We start from the raw sequence: 12,792 nt of genomic DNA on the forward strand, positions 1-12,792 counted from the left end.
GTCAAACTTGACTTAAATGTAGGGTGTCACTTTTACAATGTGATGTAATGGTAAAAACTTCTACTTGTTTTGCTATTTTCTTACAATGTGTTGAATTAAAACAGACTGTGCCTTCCTGAAAACAAGTTGGACACGCCCACTTGTCTGGTGTGGGATGACGTCACAAAAGGGAATTGATGTTTGCAGGACATTTGTTTGTATATATATTTTTTATCTACAGGTCAGTTCAGAAATCCATCTTGTACAAGGTGGAGTCAAAAATTTGTTTAAAAAATTTAATCAGAAGCTTTGAGAATTATCTCAGAAATAAAAACATTTTGGGGGGAAATTTCTGAATTTTTAAAGTCGAACATTTTCTATAAAAAGCTCAGATATTTCAAGATTAATCTCAGAAATCCTCTAGAGAAAATCTTGGAAATTTCTGAGTTCGAAAAGGCTAAAATTTTAGAAGAGAAATCTGAAATTTAATATAAAAAAACAAAACAATAAAACAAACACACCACGCACACATAAAAGGAAATTGCTGAGTTTAAAAGTATAAAACTTGCTGGAGGAAAACATCAGACATTAGAAATTTTTAGATTTGTCTCATAAATATTCTAAAAAAAAGAAAAACTTTGGAAATTTCTGAGTTTGAAGAAAAAATATTTTCTAGATTGTTTTTAAATTTCAGCCCCTCCTGCTTCCATATAAAATCTGTATTATTAAAACAATTTTCATTTATTTCTCTTCCTAGTTAAGTATCTCAATTAATTCTGGAGATAATCATAAATGATGAAGTATCACATAAACTGTTTCTCTGTGATTTTATAAGACATATTAGCATATCTTGAGTCCCTTTTTGGTCTTTTACTTTTGCCTTTTTTTTTTATTTTAATTGAACCAAAATGAGTGAGTGACACATGACTAAATTTTTTTTACAGTGAACTAACATAAAATTCCTTAAAATTATGAGCTGTAAAATGAGGGGATAAAAAGCCCCTAGCTGGTTGAGACATTAATTATTTAATCCTAGAAATGTTTATCAGGTGATAGAAGGCTGACTTTGTAATCGCCTTTATTTGGCCCTGAAGGTTCAGGTCTGAGTCCATCAAGCGTAATCTCTCGTTTTCTGTAATTTGAAACTGACTTTTATTTGTTCAGATCTTTGAAGTAATCTGTCAGAAGTCTTTAGGTGTTTGCTAATGCTAGCTGGATTAATTGTTTATTGAAGTGACTTCAGACTTAGCGCTGGATTTTCAGTTTCACAAAGCCGGTTCACGTCTTATCCAGATCGGCCGCTGCAACTTTTGCTGGAAACCTACTGGGTCCGGAGGTTTCAGGTCTGTAATCGAGGCACTATTTGTGTGATAGAAACACTTTTCCTTGACTTTCTTTTTCTTCTTTTCCTTTATCATAATGCACCCACTAGTCTTTTTAAACATCACAGTCAATAAAAATATACGTAATGTGGCAATCACAGGCAGTGAACTGCCATCCAACAGGTTAGGTATATTACTTAATGGGATGACAGCGCAGGGCATTCTGGGTAAATGCAACCTAAACAAACCTGTGTCTAGCACTAGTGGAAGAAATGACTCATGGTCTTTTGCAAAAGACATGAAATAAATGCTAGAATCACAAAAATTTGACGCCACTCCACATTTTGTGAAGAAGGAAGGTCTTGTTCGGAGGTTTTCGTGTTTCACCAGTTGTTCTCGGTGCAGCGCCACCACAGGCGCGGAGGGAAACAGGTTTTTCAAAGGGTTTGAATTGTTTGACAGTGCAGTGTGAAAGCGAACCACAGCAGCTGAAAATGTAACAAATGTTGCAATTTTGGTTCCCAATTGACCCGAATCTACCGGACTATCAGGTGAGAAAATATTTAAAGCTTTCCGGTAAAAAAACCTCAATTGGTTTGGTTCTTGTGGTCAGAGGTGCAAATCAATACCTCCTTATAGGTTTGTAAAAGGGAATGTCAGATGTTCCTCTTTGTGTTTTAGCAGTACATTTTAAAAGCATTAACTAAATAAACAAAACAATTTCTAGTGAGGTTTAATTTGTGTGCAGTTTTACTTGTTTGCTACGTATAGATATAAGTATAAAAAGATAAAACTCTTATCTCAGTGTTCACAGAGGAAATGTGTACTTTCGTTTTCCTCCCACAGTGGCATCTGTTTGTTTTATTAACATTTGTGGCTGAAAGTGGGTGGTATTGTCAAAACGATGGCTGCTGTTTGTGCTGCGGCATTACTGTGGTAGTTGTGTTGTATGTTAATGTAGTATTTTAAGTAATAACAGCCATAAAAATCGAAACTGCTTCAAAAGATCATAACAATTAAAATATAAATATTAGTGCTGATAAAACGGATGAAAGTGACAGATACTTAGGTAAACGTTGTTTTTCTGAGGTCAGTTTCTTTCTTGCGCATTTGTCCAAAGACACAGAGCAGAAAAAGGTGTTATGGAAACTGCATTGTCAGTATGAAGGTGACAAGTGATGCTGCAGCCTCTCAGATCTTTGCAGATTCATGCATATGTTTTGTAAGAATGCAGCTCAACACCAAGGCAGATGTCAAAAAGAAGAAGAAGAATCAGAACTTGAGCTTCTGGTGTGATAACTGCCATGAATGTTAGAGGAAAACTGCGTTTTTGGTGTGAAGCTGAGGCTCTCTGGTAGTTCAGGGCGTAGTCTTATGGCGATATCAATCAGGAAAGACCTTCCCTTGTGTGCATCTCACCACAACCACTGATGGACTTGTGTGCAGCCATCACAAAAACTAACTATGTGAGATGACTTCCTCTAAGACTAAATGTTGATTAACTAAAAGAAAACCGCTCAGGCTGAGAAAAGCACAATGCAACAGCCTGTTGCAAACCTTGAAATTACTTGGCAAAGACAAACCTTTGGTTTCAGATTATCCGTGATAAGAGCTGCAGTAAACATCTTAAAGTTTTAGCTTTTAGTTTCACTTAACCACAAACAGACCTGTAGCAGTTCGGACCGTGAAAGTTTTTATGAATTAGAGCACGGCTTCACGAAAAACAACTTCTGCATCAGGACTGGATACAAACATGTTGAAACTTTGTACCTTTTGCAACTGAGTTAATTTATTTTGATATTTAGAATAGAATGAAAATAAGTGGGGATTTTTTTATGTTGTCTCATCTCTATTTGTGCAAGTGAATTTATAGCGTACATTTGAAACCTGAAGACATCTTTTCTTCACTGCCTGACTCTTTGAAGCTTTATTTCAGTGCACGCTATCAAAATTATTAGTGTATTTATTAGTTTTCATACCATTTCTTAGTGTTTTAGCCCAGCCTTTGCCATTCTTTGTAATTTCACTCGATTCTCATCTCCCTTCTCCGCTCCGTCTGGGATTCCTCTCATTGACTTGGATTCATTTGATATAATTTCAACCAGGCCAATCAGTGAGCAGAAGAAGTTGTGAACAATAATGTTGATTTTTAGATTTATAGTCTGTAGTTTTAGCGGTGGCAGCGGAGGAAGAAAACAAAGCCGTTCAGTCCAAATATTTAAGATTAAACTCCATCTTTTTCAACTCTTCACTTCTCTCTTCGCAGTGGAGGATGGTTGTTTACAGTGCGGGCAGTTTCCAGGAAGCTTTATAGTGTTATACTATCGCATTATATACGTCACGGACAAACATTGGTGATTTTGTAAAATTAAAAACTTCAAGTAAAAAATAATTTCTCAATGGCAGAGAATACAGAAACTCTATATGAAGCAAAGTATCGAATAAAGGGCTGGTTTTTAACAGTAAAACTGCCTTTTGTATTGATTGACTTGACATAATTCTTCCACAATTTCCTCTCAATAACTTGCAGAAACTTTGGCCCAGTTTCTGTCAAACTAGTGCAGCTGAATGACGTTAGTAGACTAAGTTGATAACTCACGTTCCATCTCTGCTGCTATTTTTTATGGGCTTGAGGTCAAGACTTTGTGGTGGCCTCTTCGATCATACATTTTATGCTAATCTTTTGCTAATTTACAAATAATGTGGTGATATGCTTATTATTAGTGTCCATTAACGCCTAGGCTTTGACCTTCTACCTAACTTTTTGAGATCTTGCTTCAATGTTCCTGCATTATTTTCTTTTTTCATGTTCTATGGTATTTTGTGAATTGCTGCAGCTTTCCACTGCTGTAAAACATGTCATCAGCATGATGCTGCCACCACCGTACTTCACAGTTGGGTTGGTGTTTCTCAGGCTTCGTAGCATGAGAAACACCATGCTTTGGTATTTGTTAAATTCAGTTTAATCAGCTGACATTTGCATTTTCAAACTGTAATTTGAATTTTGCTTGGGAAAATGTGGCTTCTTCCTCATTGAGTGACATTTTAGACATAAAGTTACGGTTTATTGTGTTTAGCGTTTTCAGATCTGTTGAGTTTGACCAACAGATGTCCAAGTTTGGGAACATTAACATCATAATATGTTTGTTTTATTCATAATGAAGTTGTACAACAAGCCAAACATTTTGGCTGGTCTGGTTTAAGTGAAGGACAGAGACTTTATCTTTCTAGTGTTATAATCTTCTGGCAGAGCTGAAAGTTGTCACCTCCTACTGGTGTAGAACAATGCCTTTGCTTTTGTTTGTGCTTTTTAGTTAAAGTAGTACAAACATTCGCTTCAGAGCTGTGAAGAACTGAAGCATTTGTTTTTACTGGAGTTATTTTTTTTTGTCATGTCAGACACAATATACTCTTAAAGCATTTCTGTTTTTATTTTTCTCTGAGAAACTTTAAGTTCACTATTGATTTATGCTTTGCAAAATTACCATAACTGGCTTGTTATTGTTTGCAAATGTTTCTGTAGCCGTTGTTTTGATCAAAGTGTTGATCAGGCTGAATCTTTTAGTTTTAGTAAGCTACTTCTACCTCCACTTTAACATAGAGTACATCTGCTTTACATCCGTGCATCAAGCTGCAACATTTTGCCACATCCACTGATATTCTGCAGGTGTTGGAAGTAGTTATAAAAAATAAAAGTTTCACTGTGTCCACATACAAATTTTGTCTGTTTAACTTTAGTTTACATACTGTGTCCCAGGCCCACACCTGTCACAGTGAACGGGTCTTTTTATTTTCAACAGACAGCATGATGCTTTAAATGGCAGGAAATACACAGTGGTGATCACGCAATATTGCATTTTATACCAGGGTAATTACCAGTCTGTCAACAATCTGGTAATTACCAGAAAATGGAGCAGAAAACTGTGAAATAAGGCAAAATCCTTAAGATTTTTCCACAGTGCAGTCAATTATTTACCCCAGTAATTCAGTTCAGAAGGTAAAACTCAGATTAGCTAAATAAGACTGATGTGATGACTTCAAGTGTTTATTGATTATTTTGATGATCATGCTACACAGCTAGTGGAAATCCAGCTGCTGTGGACAAATGAAAATAAGCATCCAGAAACCTCAGCGTGGTGAACCCACTCTGCTCCTTCAGACTAGCAGCAGCAGCAGTTAAACACCTGGTGGACCTGCACATCTGCTGAGCTCATCACTGGATCTACTTCCCAGTCCAACGTTGTAAACGGCATAATGAGAAGCATTGTTGTGAGTGTTGGAAAGCTTCTTAAAGAGACAGAGACTCAATTTCAAGGTGTCAAAGTGTGAAGTCAGCAGGCCTGTCTTCACAAATAAGTCAGTTAATCACAGAAGAAATTAAACTCAATCATTTCAATTTGCATGATTTATCGTTTCTCACTTTCTACAAAAAATGGATGGCAAAAGTCTTCAATTTGGTGCTTTGGTCTCAACATGCTTTTATTTTGAAGGACAGTTTTGCTTACAGAGACTTAAGTATCCATTTTATTTGTTGTTTCTGCTGTTTTGTTAATTTATTTTGGATATTTAAAATGTCTTCCGGTTCCAATTTAAATGTTCATTAGAATTTTACCAGTGGGACTAGACTAGATTGAAATTAGGCACCTGGCTATAATCTCACATATTTAAATGTAATTGTTCATTATTGCATATTGCCCCATTTAAAAAACAAACTTTAACTTGATTGTGCTGTAAAGTGGCACATTGTGCCTTTAAAACAAATAATATTAACAGTCCTTTAACAGCCTTCAACCTTTTTGTGTTTGGTGTGTCAACTTCCTCTTTTACAACATCTCTATCGGGCTTTGTTTATGCCAATTTCCTGCCAATGTTTCACAGTGATACTAAGGTCATTAAAGTAGATATTAGTACCTTTATCAATACAAGCAGGTGCCAAGTCCTGCCTGGAAAAATAATCAACATCTCCGTAAATCCTGTCAGCACAGGGAAGCGTAAAGAAATTTTATGGTAAACTGTAACAACGGTTCCTTTCCTGAAAAGTCAGAAGTTTACATACGCTCCTGCTTCAACACAACGAACCCTTCGTTTGAGTCAGGCATGTCAAACTGGCAGATTATCTAAAGTCAGGCACGCGTGTCTTTCTGATCACAGATTTACAGTAAACACCGAAGCCACAAATCACCACATCCTTCCACGTGTGGGCTTAAAGTTTTATCACAATATTTTGTGGCACTATTGTGATAAAGATGAAAGTTTATCATGATAAATGATTTATGCCCACTCCTCATTATTCAGGCTGATTTGCTGTAATCTCCAGTGTTCTTCAGCTCACGTCGCTGGGATGGCGGATCCAAAAGGGCGGGGCTTAAACATATATATTGCATACGTGTCTTTTGCATTCCTTGTTCTTGTGCATGATTTTATACTATCATGTTCAAAATAAATAAAACGAGAGGAAGATTTTCCCCTGAGGTTATGCTCCACATGGGGTTAAACTTTATGTTCCGCATGCATGCTGTCCAAATGCATTCAGCGCAGTTTAAAAACAGTCAGTCGTTGTGCAACATCGTCACCCTGCTGTAAGAATCAGATTGTTGAGCAATACGTCGCTCTGATCATGCAGCTGTTTTCCTCTGTGTTGCAGCCGCTGTGTTCGCTTTGCATCAAATTACTACCTCACACTCATTCAGCAATCCAATATTTCCTGTGGCGTTCACAGAGGTCACTGGTTTACCTCCCTCAGGGATCAGAGGGTAACATTGGTGTTCGACCTCAACTTGTCTTCCCACGTTGGGACTTTTACGTTGATCACAACATGTAGAGAACAACATCCATGCCTTGAATTGACTAATTATTGCTCTAAAAGCAATAACTTTGTATCACACTTTATCCTTCCACTTAACTTTCTGCCAATGTGCTGTCACACATCTCTTTATGAACATTTATTTATTTGACCTCATGTAATATTCAGACTTTCTCAGAAACTTTACTAGTGACCTTTTGTGACTCATCCAAATCGCTCTGTGTTTAAAAATAAAAGTTTTCCTTTTGGAATCATATTTCAAAGAAAGTAGTTAACTTTTGTGTGATGTTAGCTGTTCATTGTTCCCAGCAGGGCTTTGGGTTTGGTCAGAAACTGGATGTTTTTTGTGGTTGAACCTGTTTTTACAGAGGTGGTCATGTGGTTGTTGTTTAAAGCCCTGAACCTGTTTTGACCTGAAACATTCTGTCAGAAAAATATCTACAATCTAAAAAGACTTGAAGGGCAACCGCGTTCAGAGAGAAATGGTACACTTATTGTGTCGGTGTCCGTCCTAGAAATAATTTAGATATTTTTATTGGTTGGACCTTTAGGAAAGGAAACATTCATTGTGTATAACACGCGAATGTTTTATTAATTTATCCAAAGTGACTTTGCTATTTAAGTTAATGGATCTGAAATCAGTAGAGCAGCACTCAGCAATCTGCAGCATCATAACACACACTTCATTTTACTAATCGCAAATAAAATGGCAGCTTGCACTTGGTAACTTCACCGTCCGCTTGCATTGTGTTTATTCCAGTCTGTTTCACTTTTACCTCATCTACAGACTACACAGGACATTTATTTTCTATTAAAGGGGTAGTATTATGTACAATCGACTTTTTGAGCTTTCAGAGCAACACTTGGGGTCTTGCTTTGATTCTTTCATGCATGTTTGAAAAAATCCTCTAGTTTCCATGACAACCATCAAGCCGTTCAAAATGCCTGAGTGGACTTGGCTCCGCCTTCAAGGCGCAGCTCCTCCTCGGATCTACAGTTTCCAAACTTCTGAGTTTCCTCACGCAGCAGTGGGAGCTCCTTCAGACTAGCCAGCAGCAATTGGCAAACACCAGGTGGAACTACTCTGCTGCTGAGCTCATTATAGGAGCTACCTCTTGGGGAGACACTGGTGAAAATGTTCTTAAAGGGTTAATAGAGGAGCCATGTTGAGATTACTTCCTGAAGAGAGTTTCAGAAGGAGCAGGTTTTTTTTTTTAAAGAGACAGAGACCCAATTTCAAACTCAAATTTCTTTTAAGTAATATTTGATAGTAAGGGTGCACTGATTCCAGTTTTCTGGCCAATTACTGATTTTTAAAAAGCCTGACCTGCCGATTACAATTTAACCGATTCAATTTGTTTCCTCTAACATGTTGCTGAATATGTGTAGAAAGTTGCTGAGTTGGCAGTAGGGGGGTGGCTGTTGCTAACTGAAACATGCAGACATGACCTGGTGTAAAATTTCTCTCTGCAGAGCAAAAGTGGTTGATTTTTAGACTTTTGCAGAGGTAGATCAGATCAGATCAGATTTACATGTAAGCATCGACCTATCAGAAAGACCAAAGATAAATGAATAGATGAAACTATGGAGCAACAACCTGGCAGTGGAAAAACTGACTTGTATAGCGAAAGGGAAGACTTTAGATATCGGACATGTTCTCAAACACTGTGACATGTAAACATTTTATTTATTTTTTGTGCAGGCAGAATGAAGTTTGGGTTTTTGGGATAGCAAATTATTATTTTCTTGTTGTTTTTTATGTTTTTGTGTAACAGAAAAATTCTAATATAACTATTTTGGGGGAAAAAAGCAAAATATCGGCCGATCACAGATCTCCCAATTTTAAGGAAATTTGGGCAGATTTATCTGAGCAGAACTGACAGTAACACAGTCACTTGATTGTGCTATAAAATGGCACCAAGTGCCTGGAAAACACATAATACTGCACCTTTAATCACACCACATATTATACATCTCTCTGATGGCTTCGAAAGCATTTTTCCACCCCTTGCATGCTGGGAAAATCAGAGAACTGCTTTAGGATCTCGGTGTGTAACTTTTCAGTCCTTCGCTGACCTCTGACATTTGTATAGACCAGAGGTGTCAAACTAAAAAATCTAAGCGTTCTTAAAGGGCCGGTTACGCCAGAATATATTGATAAAACCCATTGTTACGACCAGTCTAGGGGGGCCAGGTCGCAACATGAAGGATCCATCCTCCTCCGATCTCAACATCCGACACACAAAATTGAATAGTTGATAATGATTTATTTTTAAAAAGATATATTTTTTTTGATCAAGATGTTACAAATGGAGTACTTGGCTTCAGAGTGAGCTATCGCCGAAAACAACAAACAAAAAGAACCTATCTAAATAGTAACAGAAGCTTACCTAATCAAAAGTAAATAAACCAAAGTACAAAAAAACTTACCTTCCTAACCTAAGAAAAACATGAGAAAACTAAGGAAACATAAACGGCAACTCACTCTTACACTACAGAACTCTAACACAGATAAACAAAGGAAAAGGGTGTGGCCGGTGGAGATGAGTCGAGGATGGAACACAGGAAGTCCGCGTCAGCATCTTTTATGTCCGTCCCCTCCGAAAAGCAGCCAATGGGACATCTCCGTCGTCTTCTTGGAATCAATCAATCAATCAGGGATGGGCACCTGCCGACTCATCATTTATAATCAACTGTACGCCGTCAGTCGTAACACCATTGAACTGTTAAAATATATTAGAATAGCTTGTTTCTGGATTCAAGAAGTGTTTCGTAAAATTAAATAATATTGAACATCTTTCCACACTGATCAGTCTCTGCAGGATTTCGTGAATGTTTTTTGTAATTTCTGCTTTCAAAGTTACAGATTTTATGGAGCTAATTTAGAAAAGTAAAAAAAAATAATTATGCTACTGTATGATATTAAAAGTGACTTTTTATGACTTGCTGCATCAATCACAGATTATAACTTGGCCACGTTTTACTTGAGGCAGCACTCACTTAAACCCAATGTTTTTGTTTCATTTTGAGAAAAAATTGCAGTAGAATCAGAACAAATATAGATTTTGTGTGAATTTTGCTTATTTGTGAAAAACTGGAGGAACTTTTTCATGTAGTCTAGAGGGCCACATAAGAAGCTACTGCGGGCCAGATTTGGCCCACGGACCTAGAGTTTGACACATGTGGTATAGATGGTTAGAAAAAGTGTTCAGTCAATCACATTTTATTTGTGTAGCACATTTCAGCAATGAGACATTTCAAAGTGCTTTACAGCACAAAAATACAAAATCATTAAATGAAACATTGCATTTTGCTGTTGTTACACATCAGCTTGTTGTTTTAAAGTTTCATTGATTATGTTTCAAAAGCAACTCTGAACAGGTGGGTTTTTAAAGAAGTTTGTTTCTGGAAGCTGAATGCTGCTTCTCCATGTTTGGTTCTGGTTCTGGGGATGCAGAGCAGAACCAGAAGACCTGAGAGGTTCTGGACGGTTGATGCAACAGCAGTAGATCTTTAATGTGTTGTGTTGCAGAGCCGCTCAGTGATTTATAAACTACCAGCAGTATCTTAAAGTCTGGAGGGATCCGGTGCAGAGTTGTTCTTTCCTCGTCAGTTCCTGGAGGACAGAATGTCTTTACTCGAGTTCTGTCTGGCGCTGCTGTCAGTATCTGACTGTGAGTGAGAAACACAATGCAAGCTGGGCTAGCTAACAAGGCTTTCTGCCATGAATGTCTCAGATTAGCAGTTTGGGTGACACATTGCGACATACATGCATGATGTGTGTGTCTGTTGGTGCTGCCTGTACTTATGTAGGTCGGATGTGAAGGACTGAGAGGAGCTCTTGGCTTGGGATCAAGGCCGTTATAGCAGCATGCAGCGACGCATGTTTGGGCACGCAGATTCGTGGAAGAAGGTGCAGCTTCCCTCATTTACTGCATTGTAGGTTTTTTTTGGACCTGAATTCTGACTTTGTGCAACACATGGATCCGTTTTGCTTGAACTGAGATGGTTTTGTATTAAATCTGCAACATTGGTTGTTTAAAGGCATCGCCTAAAAATACTGGAGTGTGAGGAGGCGGTTTCCTCTGCTGCTCCGTCTCCGAGCACACAAACAGGCTGGCACCAAATTCAGTCGGGTCAGCTGAGTCAGAACTTGTTTCTACAACCTGCAATCTTATCTCGGTCATCAAGGGTTTGAATGCTATAGTGTCACAGACTGAAATAAAGAGAAAGATTGAAAATATTCAGTCAATAACTGTGAAAAAAGACGAAGTTGAAGTTTAGTTTCTCTTAAAATAGAAGTTGTTAAACTGTAATGAGTTAAAATACCCAAGAAAAGTTGGTATTATGGATAAATCTGTTGCAATGAATCAATTAATCTCATGATGAGTTAAATTAACTCGATGACTTCCATTCTGGTTATTGATATTTTTTTAGGAGGAATTTGTTTACGGAGACATCATGAACTATTATATTAATAGTTTCAGTTGTGTGTGTGTGTTTTTTTCTGTTATTTTTGGTTATTGCAGTTTTTTTCTGAATATTTAAAATATCTTCTAGTTTCAGTGTTAAATGTTTTCACCAAATTAAAGTTTATTGGTCTATATTGATAGTGAGGCTACTATTAATATATTACTTGAAATTTGTCTTAAAACAGCAATATTATTGTTTACCACAATAATTAAATTCAAATTAAATAAAAAAATACTTAATTGATCCCAAAAGGAAATTAAAAGTTGTAACAAAAGATGGCGATGGCAGTGGGCAGGAAAGGTCTCCTGCAGCAGTCTGTGTTACAACTAACTTGAAGAAGCCTCTGACTAAAACTATTGATTACGGAGACAATTTATCATGATATCCCTAAATAAACATAACAAAATTTCACCCTTGAAACACTGGGAATGTAAGCACAGTTTGAATGAATCTGCACTCCCAGTTTTGTTTGAGTTGAGCTTTACGCAGGAATCGAGTTGCTCTTTGTTAAAACTTGCCGTCAGTCTTTGCTTTGAAGCTTGTTTTCCTTGTGATTCATTCATCAAGCAGTGACTAATGAGTTTCCAGAGGAGTTTTGCAGGTGACAGAACGCTGGAGCGTTTCCTCGACTGTGGGATGTCATAACTTGTCACAGGCTGGTTTAATAACGGAGTTTTAACGGCAAAATGCCACGGCTTCCTTGTGTAAAACTAAAATACGAAACATGGAGATATAAAATAAAAATCTTCTACATTTTACAACTTGCAGCTGCTTATTTGTTGTTATTGTTGTCGTTATTTCACATATTATTCAATGTTGTCATTTTGTCCATAGTAAAGCAGCACTTGTATAATAATAAGGTGATATTTGCTGTTTGGTTGGTTGATCGAACAGCTGATCGGCTCAGGATGAATGCAACAAACATAAATCTCCTAGATTACCATCTTTAAGAGCTTTGCATTAATATGATTGATGGATAATTCTAATTTGGTTTCCACATCTCAACTTTCTTTCAAAATGTTTTTAAAGTTTTTACATCTGTAAAAAAGTAAGTTTACAAATGCTTATTGTGCTTACAAGGTAGTCTGAAATGTTTAGTATAACAGCTCCAGGTAGAATATATTTGCAAGAAACTGGTAGATTTCGTCTCCTTCTCTCACCAAATTAATGCATAATAAACAGTTATTAATGATTTATAAAGTGCTTAGACATAAA

At 37.0% G+C, this 12,792-nt stretch overlaps 1 protein-coding gene across 3 annotated transcripts in view; it reads left to right on the top strand.

Annotated features, from left to right (window-relative positions):
* LOC103469703 (inactive rhomboid protein 2) overlaps positions 1–12,792 on the top strand; it is a 54,481-nt gene that overhangs the window by 1,056 nt on the left and 40,633 nt on the right. The gene's annotated exons all lie outside the window — the stretch shown is intronic.

This window comes from Poecilia reticulata, chromosome 1, assembly GCF_904066995.2.
Source record: "Poecilia reticulata chromosome 1, P_reticulata-male-v2, whole genome shotgun sequence".
Classification (NCBI taxonomy): Eukaryota; Metazoa; Chordata; class Actinopteri; order Cyprinodontiformes; family Poeciliidae; genus Poecilia; species Poecilia reticulata.